The sequence below is a fragment of the Pipra filicauda genome, unplaced genomic scaffold, assembly GCF_003945595.2.
Source record: "Pipra filicauda isolate LSUMZ 115617 unplaced genomic scaffold, ASM394559v2 scaffold368_size711631_pilon, whole genome shotgun sequence".
Taxonomy (NCBI): domain Eukaryota; kingdom Metazoa; phylum Chordata; class Aves; order Passeriformes; family Pipridae; genus Pipra; species Pipra filicauda.
Window position 1 is genome coordinate 93,168 of NW_024104496.1, and position 19,213 is coordinate 112,380.

Genomic DNA, 19,213 nt, shown 5'->3' on the forward strand with positions numbered 1-19,213 from the left:
CTGCCAGATCAGCTTACACTATTTGTCACTATTTTCTGGCCTGGCTGCCAGAGCCTTGGCAACGATTTGTGCTTCTAAAACAAGGAAAGAAATAGGCAGGCCTGCAGTTGTGAATGTTAACTAAAATTGAAATCCATGAGAAACCCAGGCAGAAATCCACCTTTGATCTGTTTCCTGTGTGTTCTAGGCTGGGTGAAATCAGTTTGGTTTTAATCCCCATAATGACTATTTTCTTGGCTGAACTCCAAGGCAAGATCCATCCATGGACTGAGGCCAGATGTAGGGCCTGCCTACTCTCTGGGGTAGACGGGAGTTCAGGAACCCTCAATCTGGAACAAAGTCACAATGGAGTGCAGGCTTGCACACAGAACTATGGCTTGTTAGTGACCATGCCCAGAGCCAGATTGTGTGTTTCTGCACTGAACTGCCCAGCATTTCTGGTTTATGAGTCAGTATGCAGATCCCTGCCAGCTCAGGTGGCCCTGCTCCCACATTTGTAGACATGGCCTTAAATACCTAATGGCCACCTTAAATTCTTCAGGCAGGAATGTCTGCCTTCAAAACCTGCCGTTTAGCCCAGGTGTCTGGAGACGGAAGCAGCAGCAAGGCTTGAACAGCTGGGCATCTCCCTCATACCTTGGCATGTCAGGACCATCACAGAAGACACGCTGTGCCTGTGCTCTCTGAAGTAGTTAATCTGGCAGAGCTCAGAAAGCACCTGTTGAACCCCAGCAAAATAGCTCCTGTCATCAGGGGCACAGAAAACTGATTCTACAGCTAATGAACAGCCAATTACTGAGGCAGAGATTGGACTTTCAAGGTTAGTGCCTTAAACAACAGTCTGACAAAAGCTACGCAGTGGTCTTTGTTCTCTCCCTCACTCCCTTCGTTATTTACTAATATGAGGACAGCAGCTTTGGGGGGATTCCTACCTTGGAATACCCTACAAAGATACGATTAAATAAGGGAATGTTGGTTAAGCTTTTAGTAGATTTGACCCCAAATCTGTCATTTCTTGAGTACTGTAGTTGGCTCTCATCTCTTCCCCAGTCAGCTTTTTTAAGAAAGGGAATTTAACTCAAGAGAATGGGTATGTATGAATCCAGCTGGAGATAGGCATTTTCCTGTGGTCCAGATGAGGATACCAAGTTCATGGAGAGAGTTCTTAGCATTCACAGTAGATAAGCTGGGCAGTTCTGTGCTAATGTGCTGGCTTTTGTGGGTGTCATTCCTGTGGGTTGCTTAAGCACAGAACTCTTGGCAGGAGGATCTGCAGACTGCAAGGCACCTTGTGGTTAGGAGCTGACACCCCTGCCTGTGCCTCTTTGTGAATCTGTCTCTCCCTTTATTTACTGCTAAGATTTCTTTTCCTCATCCAAAGCATGGCAATCCAAGTAGATAGGAAGTAGGACTTTTTTCTATAATAGGACCATGAGAGAAAAGAGACTACAGTATCAAAAGCAATATAAATTTGATGAGCAGTCAGTACCCTTGAACAAGTAGCTTGTCTATGTAAAAGCAGGAGTAAAGTAAAAAGGAGTTAAGTGAGGTGGTGTGAGAACTAGAGATTTCTTTTGGAATAAGTGATGCAATATTGTACAAAGGATTTCTATTGACACCTCTGTCTATCTCTGAGTAAAGCCATATGTAATATTGCGTTGCTAATATATTTTTTCATAGAACTGATGTAATGATGTGGGAAGAGGTGGAAAACATATAATAAATACTGAGGGAATGGGTGGAAGGCATTTTAAATAACCACTGAAAGTCTTCTGTATGGTAGGCTGTAGAGTCGCTGTAATGTTCCATGATGTGTGCCAAACAATGTGCAGGTCATAACAGCTCAATTACATTTTTTCTGAATCTATTCACCAAGAGGCCATTATTGCAGATCTTGGGCTGTCAAGAGAAGCTTGAACTCCTAGAGTGAGCTAACTCCCTGCTGGAAGGAAAGTAACAGCAAGTTCACAGGTTACAGCTGCATCTCTGTATGCCTGAGTCCTGCTGTGAATGCAAATCTTTCCTTGGTTAGTGTAACTGCCTTCTCAGCAGTATCTCAGCCAGGTCTCTTACAGCATGATCAGAGTTTGAGGTAAGAAATGTAAGTGCTGTGTGTTAAATTACTGGAAGCACACTGGTACTAGTGAAATGTCCACTCCTGAGGTTGGTGCCCAAACACCCTGTCCTTTGCTTGAGGAAGCCACAGGTGTCCATGAATTGGAAACACACAGAATATCTACGTAGATAAATGGAGAGGGATCCAAGTTTATGCTGCTTCCGCTCTGAGCTGGCTAGATGCTACTTAGCTCAGTCCAGAGTCATGTAACCATGTTGGCTTTTGCTGTGACAGGCCTTTCTGTGTTGAGAGACTTGGCACAGCTATGAAAAATAGTTGAACCTTCTCATTCTATGTCATATGTTTGTTTCTTTTTTTTAAAATAAGCTGTTAGCTTCATCGCTTTACCTTGTTATAATATTCATTTCTCAATTTGTCCCTGTTGCTGTCTTTGTGCAATGTACTCTTTGAAGTTCAAGGTTTTACATAGCAAAATGTCAGAACTACATGAGTTTAAGTGACAGCTTAGCTCTTTCTAATCTGCTTATGAAATCTTTTCCTTTTATTGGTTTTCTTTTTGAATATATTGTCTTTCCTAGGGCCAATAAATACATGTTTCACTAGACATTGTCTAATTATTCTGTAATTTTGCATATAAGATTAATTAAGAAATGGATGTAGGATGTCTTGTTGAAAATATTTCTACTTTTTAATTTTTTTTAATTTTAGAAGGCAAAAGATTGATTGTAACACATTGTGGCTGTATGTCCTGTGGATAGAACATGAGAGCCCTGGGGTTCAAAAGTTAGAGGGGCCTGACTTCTGTGTAATGTTTGCCTAGGAATGTGATATTTGATAAATCATAGAAGTTTCAGTCATTTAAGTTTTAGACTGTATCCTGCTGATGCTGAACTTTCTCAAAACCAATTTAACACCATGCATCAAATCTCCTTTGTTTTTCTGTGTAAGAGAGAGAGAATATTAATGCTTTCACATCTTCATGCAACATTTGATTTTCACATACAAAAAGGTGTGTGTGCACAGCCTCTGACAAAATACTGCTCTGTGTGATTATCAGAGTAGATCTTCTGTATTGCATTGTATTCAATGCAATTTATGGAGCAGTTTTCTTCTTTAATTTAAAAGTCCAGGGACTTTTGCCCAGTACAGAGAAACCCCTTTGAGGGATTTTGTATTAGAGAATGTCTCATGACTTGTGGCACCAGCAAGTTTTTTGTGAAACCCTAGTCTTGAACACGTGCTTGGAGAAGCCAGATCCCAAACAACACCTCAGGCATCATGAATGTCGTTTGTTAGAGTGTCTCCACTACACAAGAAAGGAAGATAAATGCTGTGGGGTTTGAAGCAATGCTTCATGCCTTCTTTGTCCCATTGGGAGAGCCCCTTTGCACAGGGGAGTGTAGCAAGACCTCACTAAAGTTTTGGGGAAATATTCTGTAGGCCGAGTACCCTCTCTTATTCATCTTCTGAATAGGAGTGGAGAAGAAAAATCAGTCCCCTATATATAATAATGTGCTTCATGTTAATAAGGGTTGCTAGGTTGACAGATCAGGAGAGATATCAGTCCACTGAGTCACAACATAGATATCTCAGAGGCAGGGTTTTAGTAAAGCTTCCCTAACAATATTGTTCCAACTGAAATCACCAATTTTGTGTAGAGTTAAACAGGTAGCTGTGCCCTCTTAATGATTTGATTTGATTTGTATTACCAGTAGAAGGGTTATCTGCAAGGGTGGCTGCAGATAGGGGAGAGAAGGGAGACATCTACCTACCCGTTTCACAACATCTGTGACGTGACTACCACTCCATGTCATTCCCGACCCACCAGGTCTTCAGCTGCTTAGAAGGCAAAACTCCCTCACCCTGCCCAGCCCCATTACTGGGGCCCTTACATCCCAATGTCCCCAATGCAATCTGACAGACCTGCCCTGCCCACCATGACTGTGGACAGGTTTGTCTCCTCTGAGCTGAGAGGAAAGTCATATAAACAGCAGTGTGCCTTTTATGCTTCTGCTCCACTGCATGCTATGCCTCACTGACTCATGCAGCTCCTTTCAGGCACTTCCTCGAGTTTTAACACAGCATGATTTCATAGTGTAGGGTGACTTTGAAGCTGATCTTTCGGTTGTGAATGGGGTAGATGTAAGAGGTATTTGGGCTCACATCTTTAACTGAGGTCCTGGTTGCTGGAAAAATAAACACACAGGGAAAAGCTCAACTCTGCAAGATGTGGTATTGATTGCTACACTGAGCCATGATGTCAAGTATATGCTTCCCTTCCTCCTTGCTTCCCACAAGTGCTAAATAATGGACCTTGTTTACTGGCATTTACAAATTATTTTGTCTTTGTGACTGATGCAATGACATGCCCCCTACACTCTCATTTAATTCGTAACACCATTTGGATTTTTCTAATCCTATATTTCTAAAGCAGTTATTAAATAACTATATTTCTTGCCCCCTAGACAGATCAGCTCTTATTTTATACTGAGAATTTCAGGGTCAGATTATTTTTAAAAAGAATCTAGGCCATATACATTATGTAAGGTTTCCATAGTAACAGTTTCTCTGAGGGGAAAACCGACTGTCCGTAGTTTCCACAGAAACCACTCCCCGCTGAGACAGGTGCCTCCAAGGGAAGTGAAGGGAATATAAATGAGAGAGAGCAAAAGACGTGCACAGATGTCATATGACCTCTGCGGCATCCCTGCACTGTTGCAAATTCAGCTGAACACTTCTTTGTTTATTTTTAGTTTGTTGTTCTTGACTGCGTGAGTGGCACCTTCTCTACTCGTGTAAAGTCTGGCCACCCTTCCCTCACATGGAACTGGTTTTGCAGCTGGAGGTACGGCGATGCTCCACCTTGGCAGTGAAGTGACCACATCAGATACTAAAGTCCAGTGCTCTAGGAACCACTGTGCGTGGGAGAAGTTAAATGGTAAAAGAGAATTTTACCCCTTTTTTATTAACTTTTTTTTTCCTGAAAGAAGTCAGCAAAGACAAACAGGTATGGAAATATTTCCTTCCAGAGAGGAACTGGAGAGGAGGGAAGCTCAATTAATCTGCCAGTCAATGGTTTTGTTCTTTTGGGGTAGAAGGCATACTCTGCTAGGAAAAATGTATTCTGAAAGATTGGGATGTAGGAAAAAGAAATTAACACAAGTCCTAGGATTTGTTAACTGAGGAAAAAAAGGAAAAATTTCTTTAATGTACTTTAATGTCACTGAGGCAAGTATGGATTGACATTTCTGAAATCCTTTTGCGCTTTTTTTTCACAAATAGTGTTGATTTGTTTTATTTTTTTTTTAAAGGGCAATAAAACCGTGACATTCATTCAAGGCTTAGTGCAGCCATAACTACAGATTAACGCGCTGGCTACTTCATCTTCATCCTGTCATCTCTCTGCTGCTTTATGGGGAAAGCAGGCTGACATGGTTATTAAATCTGGCAGCTGTGTTGTATGCACATGGGAAGCAAGTAGAGCACAGCATATAGAAAATGAGTAGCTTTCAGATAACAGCCTTCGTTTCACTGCTGCAAGACTTGAAAGGCAGCCTAAAAAGCTCTTTCTCTTCTTTGTAATCACCAGTCGCTGGATCAGTGCGCAAATATCACAAATACAGTTGCAAATGTAAGTATTCCTTGCCTGTGTGGTGCTTTCAGATTGCTAATTAAGGTTTCTACCTCAGTCTTCTGCTTGAAAAAGCAGAGAGATGAAAGCTGAAAACATCCTGACAGGGAAAGCTTCTCTGCAGTATTGTTCTGGCTTTCAGTGGAAGAGCTGCCGAGGAAAACGGATGCATGAAAGCTTTCCAGAGCGAGTAGTTTGTGGTTGTGTTTGTTGATTTTGGGGATATCTGCTTGCCATTTTGTCTGTGAGGGGAGAAGTCAAGCAAATGCAGGAGTTACTTATAGAGAGATGTTTTTCTGCTTAGATTAGATAGTATTAGATATACAGCAAGAAAGATACTTCAGCTGTAATAGACAACTTGTGAGCACATAGGGGAGAAATCTCCCCTGGTATTTTTCACCGTGAGTCTTTTCTTTAAAAATCCATAAATGCAGACCTGGACTTCTGATTCGGAAACTCAACAGTACCTTATTATAAGAAACGCAAACAAATAGTCATCATAAGGGGCACCAGTAAGTCTGCAGCTGACCTGATAAGAACAATGAACATAGCACGGTGAGCAATGCATGTTTTTCACCAATCTCACTCTGTCTATACATGAAGATGATCTTTATCTGCTGTGTGGCATGACGACAGGATAGTAAGGTGGTTGGGAAGCAGTGGAGTTGAAGGTTTCTTGGTGTTGCAGTGATACTGTAAGAAAGAGAATTGGTATTTTTCAGTGTTTTTTGGTCTCGTAGCACTGAAGAAACAGCATCTTGGTTTTTATTCTCCTTTCTAATTCAAAGATTCTGTAGTGTAATTGTCCTTTTGAGTTTATGGCTAGTGAATTCTTACTGTGCTGTGAATGAATTCTGCTTATTGAAAACAGCTTGTGGTCAGTACCAAGTATAAATATCAGATAATTGCACAAGAAATGCAGGTTGCAGTCAGTTTGCTTCTGTTGCTGCGTCATGTGTCTTGCTTTATTTATAGGTTTGTTATTTCTTGGGGACCTCTGCGGTACTGTAAACTTCTCATGAGCCATGTGAAAATGTCATTTTCACACTTAACAGGTGACTGCCATTAAGTGACTAAGGAGAGAGTATGTGTGTTATGTTGTTTGCTGCAAGAGAGGGCCAAACATATTAATGGTATAACCCCCTTGATAATGCTGCTGTAACACAGCTTTGTTTGATCAATCTGTTGTCTGTTGTTTATAAGCTTCTCTTGCAATACTTCAGCCTCATCTTACATATGTGTATAAATGCCTATCTTCATTTTGGAAAGTAAAAGGTAATTTTGAAGCTTCTCTTTCCTTCCTCTTGTCTCCTTTTCCCCTTATAGACAGTCAGAAATTCATAGCTTCTCTGAAACTTAGCACTGAAAATGGTCATTTTTGATGACAGCTGTGGAGCTAAGCTTCCCAAGCTTGAGTGGCAGTCAGCCAACTGCTGAGACAAGTGGTGACCTTTCAGGACAATGTCTCTCACAAAAATGTCAAAATATTAAAATGGCAGACATCAAATGCCATGTGTGTGGGGAAGAGTAGTCAGCTGGCAGTCTTTCAGCTGAAGACAGTTAATCCACTGCTTGCTTGGATTAAACATTGAAAGCCCCTGCCTAAGTCTCTAAAATATAGAGAAATTATTCATATGTGTCCTGAATAATTTCAGAAGTTCTTCTGGGAAGATTTGGGACATGGATGGAAAATTTCAGAGGTGTTTTATTTAAAATCTGCTCAGACATCTTCCTGACAGATATCCAGAAAGGCAGATTTTGGCCTTTAATTTCGCCCTTTGCATTGTATACCAGTTTTCCTCCCAAATCTCTTATCCAGAATGTAAATGGATCCTGATGAAGCCTAAGCAAAGTTCATCAATGCACAGCAGGATGCTGAAATTCTGATAGCATGTGCACTGACTTTTTAGGCATATGCTCACTGAATACTAAACAATCCCCTGCAGTTCTTGGTGCTGCAGCCCTGTGCTGAAACCTCATTTGCTATTACATGCATCGATGCTTTGTAACTTTCTTTGAAGGCACTGAGGTGTGAGCATTCCCATGCTCGCTGGGATACCTTTACCCCCTGGTAACAGATCAGTGACACTGTGACAGGCTGCCTTGCTGGTTTCCCCCCCGCCGCATAAATATTTTTGGGAGGTGTGAAACTGCCTGATCCTTTACCTTAGCTATAGAAAAGCCAGGCAGTCGATGAGGACAAACCTGTTCACCTGTTGATTGACCTCTCTTAGACAATAAGAAGCGGTACACCAGTGACTGCACTGGACCAGTCTTGTTCAGCCAGTTTGCAGCTGCCCACTGTTCAAGAGAATTCTCAGTATTCTCCATGCAAATCACAGGGTGAGCTGCCAACACAGGTAACCCTTGCAAAGTATTCAATGTTCAGATTTAATAGTGCCAAATCCATTGTTACTTACCAACATGCTGAAAAGGAATATAGTCCTTTCCAGTATTTCTTTCCCTTTTTCCTTCCCTTTCAAGTTAGGAGTTCTGTGTCATTCCAAGTTTGTTTTCTTACTACAACCAGGCAACTTTTTGTAACTGTGTTTTAGTGTTCTTCACTGCTACTCATAGAGGAAGTGTGTCCCTCCCCATCTGTCCTTTAAAACTGTGAATCCTATATTCCATGGCCACCTTCTCTCTACTGTAGTCATAGGAAAGACTAAGTCTCCATGTTGGTCTTTTCTTTCTAGTTAGTGTTCTGTGATCGCTCCTCCTTTCTCCTAATTCCCTACAAAGAATTTTGAGACAAACGAGATAGGTGAGGACAAATTCTCACAAACATCTTAGAGAAATTTATCCTTCCTTCCCTTCCTTTACCTTTCCTCCACCTTCGAATTTCTATCTGCTTTGACACAAACACTTCTGTGATTTGAGACTTATTAAGATGAAGAAATCTGTTTGGAAGAAAACCATTATGCTCATCTAGTTGAGGAATAAAAAGGTAACTAGAGTACCAATTAATGTAACTTAGCACAGATACCTAGGCTGAGTTTTGGATTTTGATCTTCAAACATCAAACCGCATGTAAGCTCAATCTATTTAATCATCCCTGATAATGGCTGCTGTTTTCTGTGGGCTCTGCATGAAGAAAAAATCTGAGAAAAATAACTGCATGAGCAGTAATTTCTTTTAAATCGAACTATTCAGGACTTGATTATTTCCTAAGAAGCCATGCAGTATCAGATCATTTCATTAAATATCAGTCATTACACCTGATATGAAATTCTGACTTGTCCCCAGACATACTTGTCCCCCCAGCATACAAGCTGTACTACAAAAACCTCCTTAGCACACACTTAGCACCATTCTTGTTTGGCTCTTCATCTGAATTCAGAACACAGATGTCAGTAGTATGTTACATCTGAATTGGTTGTCAGGATAACAGAGTTTTCTTAGACATGGCCTTGAAAACGCATGTAATTAAAATTAGAAAATGACATACACTTACTGTGACCTTATTTCAGAGTTGTCTTACTGATTCACTTGGAATGTCTCCCTTAGGCTGGTAGTGTTTAGCTATTAAGTTAATGAAGTATATTAATTGAAAGTAACTCAACTGACCAAAACATGACTATAATTACAAAATAGTTGTGGGCCACCAATGAAGATTCCCCTTAAAATCATTAAGACATTATTGTCAATTACTAAGTTATTAAGGTTCATGCTAAACTTAATTATTAAGGTAATAATATTCATTATTAAGTTTAATGAAGCCTGTTTACCTTTAGTTATTTACAGATTCTAAATGTCAATGTTCATTATTGGCATGAAGTAGCAGCAGCACGACACATGGCCATCAGACAGTAACTGACTCATCCTGGACCATGTGCTGTGATTCAGGCAGGTGAACAGTGGGGATCACAACATGGGATGAGAGCCTTCATCTGTATTTTCCGCAAGACTGATTTTTCCCATCACTGTGCTCCTTATCCAGCTTACAAGTAGATTTCAGGAGCAGTCCCACATCTGTTAAAATCACCTTTTTTGCTCCCTTTTGTTTAAATAATATGGTGTAAGGTACACAGTAGTTTTTATACCCGTAAACTAGGACTGAATCTGCCATCTGAAATAAATCAGGACAACTCTCTAGTTTACAAAGCCACATTATAATGCACTATTCCATGCTGAAGGTATTTAATTTTTTCAGTTTGTACACTCTTCAGATCATTTTTCATGAGGCAAGGCTGTAGCATGTGAATACAAGCTATAACTTAACTGAGCAAGGTAACCTATATAACTGAGCCAAACTTGTAATTATTCTTTCTGGAAATGTATATTGCATAAATCACTAGAATTTCTAATTGCCATTTTTATTTTGAAGTGATAAACCTAGTTGTATATGGAGGAATAAAAAACTCTAAAGGATCCCAGAGGGCCAAGTTGCAGTTGAAAAAGATGCAATACCTTGAAGTTCCGAGGAGTTTTTCATTTCAGTTTGAAACTATACTTTGCAATAATATCTCTTTTTACATTGACACTGCAACTTGTATCACTTTAGTGACATATTAAACACTAAATTTAAATATATATTCTGACAGCGTTGCTTGACCCTTCCAGAAAGCAGTTGAAAGGATCTATACGATTGGAAGCAAACAAACATGAAGGGCTGTTGTACTCATAAAATGTCTGTCTTTTTTTCATACAAGGAACAATGAGTAGAAGTCTGAAAGATTGTTTGCAAGCATGCAATTAATCATAAAATCAGCTTGATCTGAATGGATAAAGCAGTGGTTTATCAATCTGGTTAGCTAGTACTTTGAAAGGATTTTGCAGAACTCATTAGTTCAGGAATATTAAGATGGGTGCCTCTTTTTTTATGAGACAATAATGTGATTCCCAAATGGATTAGCTAGAAGGTTAAAAGCAAAGCAATTTATCCCCATGGTGGTATGGATTAGTGTTAAGAACATTCTGAAATCCTGTCCTATCATTCATTTATTTCAAAGCATTCTTAAAAGTAATGACCTAATTTTAAAGACAGTAGATTAGAAATAACCAAATCACTGCAGCTTCTTTGTCTTTTAGAAAGATAGGTAGTCTTAATTTAAAGGCTTCAATACTTTTGAGTCTCCTTTACCTGTCTAGGGGAGTAACTGAAAAAAGTTAAACACTTTTTCTGTTCTGTTCCCCCCTCCTTCAGTTCAGTGGGAATTCACTGACACAAGGGGCTTTTTTAAATAATGAGAGTGTTTGCAGACTAATATTGAGCTACTTCTGTTTGAATGCCTTGTAATGAACCAGTTTCCACTCTTCTGTGGAAATAGGTTCACTGAAATTAGTGTCTTTGGCTCTGTCTTAGCAGAGAAGTAGTTCCTGCTGGAACTACTAGTCTTGTCAGGGCTAGGTTTTTGAAAGAGGAGGTTGACATCAACTCCCTTGACATTCTGAGTGTTGCCCTCTGACATACCTGAATCTGTAGGTTGCTCTAGCTGTGTTAGAGTATGTGTGGCCCTCAGGTTTTAAATTAGTCCTTAGATAATGCTGAGACATTAGGTAATTGCTATGTAAAAGTAAAGCAATGAGGCTGAAAATGGATTAAAGAATTAGATAACTAACAGCCAAATTATTTTAGCATGTTTGGAGTTCCCAGGACAATATATTTATTAACCTTTGGCCAAGACATAGCCATCCTACAAGTGAACATAACTCATACTACATATACTCATGGCAAATTTTTACTCCAAATGGGCTTCCAACCACCACTGTTTCTACAAAGTGGAATAGCCAAAGTACTCTTTTTCTCTATAAAATTAAGATTCTGTTCTTCAAAATGAGAAACAGAGAATTTATTCAGCTTTTCTTTTGTTTTTGAGAACATGTTGAGGGTTAACAGAGCGGTGCTTGTAGCATAGATACCATTGTATAGTGCTTATAATGAACACCATGCTATGACATCAAAGGTCTTCTAGAAATCAATAATTATTGATGAGAAAATAGGTCATTATTTTCACTGTAATTATTAGGAGATGTGATGGTTTGCTTTGGTTCTGACCTTAGTTGTTGGTGCACTAAAATAATAATTGCAGCTAATTCCTTTTTTTCCATAAATGTTCATTTCTTGGTCAGCATGACAGAATGTAGGTAAGGGAGGGTACTACTTCTATTTCTTGGGAAGTGTGAGTTTATCCTTTTGGGGCAACAAAAGGTCACATCATTGGCTTAAGGTAATGCTTTAAAAAAATTATTCTATCCTTAAAATGTTTTCTGAAAGGTTTTGCTTTCCTTTATTCTTGAGCAAATAGACATAGAGAGGACTTCACCTGATTGCAAGTGCTATGGAGAGCAGAAAGAAGAAAGTTCTTTGATGCTCCTTGGTCCTTAGCCAGCTAGCCCTTGGAGAAATCAGAGCTGATGTTATGCAACCCTGATTTGGGAAAAAATGGCTTAGATCCTGCAGGAGCAGCAAAGCCACACTACTCTGGCCCTATCACGTGAAAAGCTTTTTCCTGTAAATATATTTCCCCTCTCTTTGTCACTGAGGAAAGTTTGAGTGTTGTCAGAGCAAGAAGTGGCTGAACATTGGTATGTCATCATCTGTGCTTCCAGTGAACTATTTAAATAAAAGTGTTTGTAAAGAGAGTGTAAGAGATTGCTTTAATCAGGGAGATTGCTTTAATCAGGGAGGGGACTAAAAGTAAGTGTAGGGCTGCCTATCACACTGGCAGTGCAATTCTCTAGGTCAGTGGATTGCTGTCTCTTCACAGGACTATTTGTCAATGGGTTTGTGTACAAAGAAGTCCATAGTAGTTTGTTTATCTACTGATTCAGAACAGAAGCTCAAATAGCACAACTTTCATGAAGGAGGAATTGACAAAGAGTGCAGCTGGGCTGAGGATGGTACAAGAAACTCCATCCATCATTTTCCAAAAGGCACAATGTATGGCTTAATTGTTGCTACTAACAATTGTTGACCATTTTATTTGCTATAGCAAAAGTATGATCCCACAGAGAGCCAACTTGGAAAAATACAGTGACAGAGGAGTCTCTTTTTCCCATTCACTTGGCTTCATTCACTGAACAGATTCCACTGGTTCTGTCTGGACCAAGACCTTCCACTATTGCTCACCTGCAGAGCACACTCCTTGACCACCATGAGGTCTTGAGCTGGCTAATATCGTTGTAATTAGGGAAGGAACAGCCCTGACAGTGAGGAAATAGTGTTAGTACAGTATGCAATAAAAAGAGCAATATTCCATATTGGGGAATTTTTGTAAGACAATATTTCTTCTGAGAGAGCTGCCCATGGGAATACTTCTCATACCAGAGAGTTTCCTTCAGTGCCTTGTGAACTTAAACTGTCCTCTTTCATTGAACTGGGTGTGATGTGCCTTGTTTAATATTGTTCTCTGCTGCAAGGTTTATATTTAAGGTATGCTACACAAACACTAGGAAAGGAGAGAAAGCAACATGCCTATATCACATAAAAAATTTGTCTCCCAAGTGAGTATGCATCGGGACACAGTGAGCTTAGTGTACATATTCATGAGATATTAAAAAATTCATTTTCTGGAATAAAGCCACTCCCTATTGTTTAATATTCAGGCTTCTACTGCAAAACAGAGGATTTTAGTGGTTCTGAAATAAAGACGTGAATTTTTGTCATGCAAAGCAATCTGATTTTTCTTAGTCTCAATGATTTTGGCTGAAGTTATAATGAGACAAACATCTAGCATGAAAGATTTGACCCTAGCCCCTAAATACTGTCAATCTATTAAATGCTGAAGCATGGTCACTTAATGGAGAAATATAAAATTGCTATGCTTTCAGATCATCCTACCAAAATGCACTAAAAATGCACAGTTGACAACAAAATGCTGCTTTGGGCAATTATCATGGCATTCAGTACCTCTGTGTAGCAAGGAGGTTCCTAAGTATAGCTGTAACAAGATTTCTTAGAAAAAAAATCTGAATGGTAATTTATTGTGTTGAGGATCATATTAAATACCTCTGTGGGCTCTTCCCCTTCCAAAAAGTGATATTGGAACTTGCTGTAGAGTCTGAGGTTACTGTGGATGAGGAAGGAAGTGAAAGGCAAAAAGACTGGACCATCTTCAGTTTCATTTTTTGAAATGCTACTGGGAAAACTTGACTTTTTCCCTCATTCCCAAATTAAATAGATTTTTCAGTCTGCAGAATATTTTCTTCCAGAGTGCCTGTGTCCTGTTATTTTGTATTGTGGACATTAATGCTCCTGAATCCTCTGCAGTATCAAGGGATTTTAGGCATCATCATATCTAGGGATGCCAGTGGAATGGACTACAATATAAGCTTCCTTTCTGGCTGACTTGTGCTTTTTGCTGTCTTTAACCTGTCCTTAAAATGACCAAGAAATATGGCTTTAAAGTAACTGCATTAATCCAAGCAATTGCTGAATTTTAGCAATTACATTGCAATTATCACGGCCGCCTTCTGTGCGGTCTCTCAACTTGAACTTGAGTCAGAAAGCAGCCAAGAGCAAACAACAATCCTTTAAACGTGCCACATTGCTGACCTTGACGAGCATGCAGAAAAGCACAAGTGAATGCACACAAATTTTCAAGGCCTGCTGTTCATCCAAACACTGCAATATTACCTCACACAGATTTTTTTCCTTGCATGCAAACAGAATCACAGTGTGTGAGCTATAATTTAATACATACTGTAGCCTGGGTCAACACAAAGGCCCTGGTAGAGCACTGTGATACAGTAGGGCAGCTGTGACTGTTTTAACAGCATCAGAGGGTCCTCGCTCAAGGAATGAGGCAGAATATTCATTACTTTTAAAGCAATAAGAAGAATGAAGGCTGGAAGAAAGGTTTTTTTAATATAAGTGTCTGTTAAATAGAACAAAAAGCAGACTGAGATGGAACTGATTTCATATTAATGTAAAAATGCCATAGTGATGCTGGATCCAGGTTATAGAGATTATAATTTTATTTCATGCTGCATACCTTCAGAAAACCCTTACTAATTTAGATAGCATTGGTATTGGTTTTGCATATATGTTTTTAAAAAATTTTTTTATTTGCTTGAGATAGAATATACACTATCTTCAAGCTTGTTTGCTGGCTAGATAATATTTCAAAAGACTTTAAGTTCCTTCCCTTCAGTTAACATTTGCAAGAAACCTATCTAGACTTTTTTGTTTTCAAATGAAAATATATAATTTAGTTGATTTTAGACTCTCATTGAATAAATAATTAAATGTCATGTTTAATTCTTAATTCATGCTACTTGTGTATTAATTACAAGTATTAAAATTCATTACAAATTCTTATGTAGATTTCTCCCTGTAACTTACAGTTGCTGTGTATACATACAGTCATACAAAAACTTCTTATGGAGAATTTGTTTTAAATATGTATATGTATTTCTGAAGCATTTTAGCATTCCATGAATTCCATTTCTTTTCAAGTCAGCGAGAGTATATTGAACAGAACTCCATTCTTTCAAGTATGCATGTTTCATAGGTTTGCTTGAATTTTATAGACCATACAGAAATTTGTGGGAGGTGCTTTCATTCTGAAGTGAGCCATTTGTCTGTACACTTCTTTGTTTTTCTTGCCTTTAATAAGAACCTTTGTATGCTCAGTCTGCTGATGTTGTCTGTTATCCATTTTCACTCAGGTTCTTATATGTGTGATTGACTCAAGAATTACTCTGGGATTATTTTTACCCCCAGTTCACTTTTCTTAGACTGCTATAAAATGGCATGACATAATTAAATCCAGATGTGGGCGTGGTTTGGTTCTGATTACATGACAGGTTTAGCCATGTGCTACTTGGATCAGGAGGACTTTTATATTTTAATTGAGTTCTCCTGTATTGCTAAAGTGTGTAGTATCTTCTAACATTAAGGTCTTCTTTCCCTCTCCTACTGCTCAGAATACCTTTATAACAGAGCTTTGCTTGAGAACTAGCGTGTCCCTGTTTTTATAGGGGATAGGTAATCACTAGGAACTTGACTTGAGAACACCTGGAATTCATCAAAATTCCCTCTTACTACCCTGTTATATGAGGATATTGAAAACTTGGACTGCTGTGTTTGCTTGCAGGCTTCTATCAGTACACACCACTATCTTTTAAAAGCATTTCTTTATCCAAGTGAATGATTCTGACCTTTGTTGTGTCTCTGCAGTTTCAAGCATTTAAATTATTTAAGTATTTCTGCATGCTAGGTAACTAGCACATTTTCTCTAGGCTTGCTCAGTAGAAAGGGTATGGAAAAGTAAGTTGAGTATAGCATTTTTCTTGATATCCCCCTCCCTCCAATTCAGCAAGTAGGAATAAAATGCATGGGTAGTCTCATTCGAGGAGAGGTAAAACTCCTGATCCGCACTGGGAGAGGGGAGGGACAAGTCACATCTGCACCATTAGGCGCAGACCACTCTGGCCATTATTCAGTGGGGTGTGTATGTGTGAAGGGAGTTAATTCCTTTCAGTTCCTGGATAAATCCATGGCTGACCTCATTGATGTGACAGCGAAATCAGCGGGAGTTCTCATATGCTTGGCAGGAAGGCACATATTAAAGTGCTTTCTTTGAACCAAGGTCACTGCATTGCTAATCTGGGCATTTTTCCTGTGATGGGCAAATACCTCTTGGTCTGTGAGCATCCTTTGCTCTTGTTGATGCAGAGGTTTGGTTCTGTGCCAAGGAAGCAAGTGGGATATTTATTGCTGAGTTCAAGATGAATATGGTTTCTAATGGGAGCATGAACCATGGCTATCTTGAAGGCAGTCTTCTAGTTAACTGTATGTGTTTGTTGTGTAACAGCAAGGTCTTTGCAAAAGAGTTCTTTTGAATATCTCCCTTGAGTTCTTCTGTGTGAACAGGAACATCTCAGCTCACAGAGAATTGCGAGGAACTGGAGAGGTGATCTTTTTTCTTTGTAAACAAGCTCACATTGCAAAGGCCATACCTAATAGGGAATTTGTCAGTTCCAGAGATACTGCTGGAAATGTTTATGCTGTTATGTAGAAAAGCATTCCTTGGAGACAAGTCATCTTGTATTTTGAAATTAGGGTGGATGTGTGTGCTACTAGTGTCTGTAGCTCTTTTTTGGCTTTTTATCAGAGTACCTGACACTCAGAATGTAGGTCTGCTTCAAAGCCAAAACATTTGTCCTTCTGAAATATTTTTGTGGACTCTGAAGCTAATCAGAGCCAAAGGGTGTTTCAGCAGTCTTTGAAAAATCCCTCTAGAAGTGCATGAATTGTCCCCAAACAATAGTGGAATTTAAATGTCTCTAGATTCATTCACATAATTTAATAGAGAAATGCCTGTAGTGTAGTATAGCAAGGCTCAAAGTAGCTTATAGCCAGCTTGGGTATAGAAGCCAGTTATGGCAGCATGGTGCTCAAGACAGGCTGATTTGCTTCGCTTCTTGTCTAAGTAGGTTTACTATGTTCTACAACCCCAAAGTTAATCTTTGCCCACAGTGCATATATTTTTGGAGGTGCATCCTTTTATTAGTGCATTTGTGTTATGTTTGGAATAAGTGACCTCAGAGGTGGTAGGAAATTTTAAAAAAAACCCTGCTGATGTAGTTATCCTGTGAAATAGGTAAGACATAATATTACCACTTTACAGAGGGATATAAAAAAATAAAATCACTAGTGCAGCTCTAACTAGAACACCAGTGATAGTCAGACATGACAACTGCTGATGTACATCAGCTGTATAGCCCTTGTTTTCTTTCCACACAGCTTCTAATGCTATAATTGTATTTTTGGGTACAGTTACCATTTCATAATACTCTGCTGCTTTTCCACTCCTGTGGAGCAGAGACACAAGTCTCCATGTGCAGCGTGCCGTTACTTACACTATTAAGTTCTGGCGCATATCTCTGTTTGATCTGATCCTTCGTGTAGCATTACTGATGAGGGTGAAGGAACCATGACAAGCCTTGAAGAGAGGCAGATTCTGGATAGGAAGCTGGCACATTAGGGGGAGATTCCAGCAATTGTTCAGCAGTGCAGGAAGGAGTAGTTGTAAACCTGACCTTTCTATGTAGAGAGGCGTGAAGAGAGAGGTGCTGACAGGAGTTGTTTCAGTTAAGCCATTTGGGCAGGGGGATACTTCCTATAGTATATGTGGCCTCCAGAGGTTAGATACATCCCCAGTCTTTTCTGGCACTTGCTAGACCTCAGGAGGCACCAGCAAAGGGTTAAATAGTTCCACAGTGTGTTGCTGTCTCTCTAATTAGGAAGTAGTCCAAGAGCTCAAAGTTCAAAATGCACATGGTCAGAACTGGGACTGAGCCCAAGTTCCCATTGATTGCAGCCTCATATGTTAGTGTGCTGCATCTGCACATGGTCTCTTCCCATTGCCATTTCTGACATTTGTTTTCCTTTTTAATATGAAAATGAAACAATTCAGCTACAAAGTTTCACTTCTTTTGTCACTGTCTCAAGTCTTCCATTGCTTGAGCTTGTGTGCTTTCTGGGAATAATTTGTGATTCACTTTATAATTGACAGCAGGCCAGTAAAACATGACAAAAATCTTTTCACTCAGGTCCATTCTGCAGCATCTGTGGCTACTGCTGGAGAAGCAGGACAAATCTACTCCCAGCATCGGAATAGATATGAACTGGTCAGGCTGAGCCTCAGGGGACCTGAGGTTCCTTGTTGGCCCCCAAAAGGAGACACAAAGGACAGGCAAAATAGCATCCAGCTGAACTTGTGTTTTGAGAAGAAAGGGCAGAGTGAGGCTGGGCTGAGGCCACAAAATGGGAAAAGTTAAAAAAAATAGTTTTAGCAAGCAAACAATAAAAAGTAGAAGCCAGTTGCATGGATAGTAATATGAAAGGGGACAGAGTCAAAATGTTAGGCATGGAGCCTGCAATCTAGAGAGTGGACAAAGTTCTGCTGAATCATATAATAGAATCATAGAATATGCTGAGTTGGAAGAGACCCACTAGGATCATCAAGTCCAAATCTTGGCCCTATGCAGGCTACCCCAAGAATCACACCATGTGCCTGAGAGCATTGTCCAAATACGTCTTGAACTCAGACAGACTTAGGGTCTGAGTGACAGTGCTGTGACCACTTCCCTGGGGAGCCTGTGCCCAACCACCCTGTGGGTGAAAACCTTTTTCCTGATATCTCACCTAAATCTCCCCTGACTCAGCTTCATGCTGTTTCTTTGAGTCCTGTCATTGGTCATGAGAGTGAAGAGATCAGTGCCTGCCCCTCCCCTTCCCCTCACAAGGAAGTTGTAGCCTGCACTGAGGTCTCCCTTCAGTCTCCTCCAGGCTGAACAGACCAAGTGCCCTCAGCCGCTCCTCATACAGCTTCCCCTCAAGGCCCTTCACCATCTTCATTGCTCTCCTTTGGATGCTCTCTAAGAGCTTAATGTCTTTATCATACTGAGGTGCCCAAACTTCACACAATATTCAAGGTGAGGCCGCACCAGGGCAGAGCAGAGCGGGAAATCCCCTTCCCCAACTGGATGGCAATGCTTTGCCTGATGCCCCCCAGGACACGGTTGGCCCTCCTGGCTGCCAGGGCACTGCTGAC

At 39.9% G+C, this 19,213-nt stretch overlaps 1 protein-coding gene across 6 annotated transcripts in view; it reads left to right on the forward strand.

Annotated features, from left to right (window-relative positions):
* Positions 1-4,755: 4,755 nt before the first annotated feature.
* Positions 4,756-19,213, forward strand: part of TRIM2 (tripartite motif containing 2) — an 89,503-nt gene continuing 75,045 nt past the window's right edge. For 2 of the 6 annotated variants that reach the window (XM_027747337.2, XM_027747340.2), the window contains exons 1-2: positions 4,756-5,015; positions 5,389-5,708. The gene's annotated coding sequence lies outside the window, so the exon portion shown is untranslated. Of the gene's footprint in view, positions 5,016-5,388; positions 5,709-5,864; positions 6,264-19,213 lie in introns of those variants that run through there. The other 4 variants (XM_027747338.2, XM_027747341.2, XM_039384652.1 and 1 more) reach the window with 3 other exon arrangements.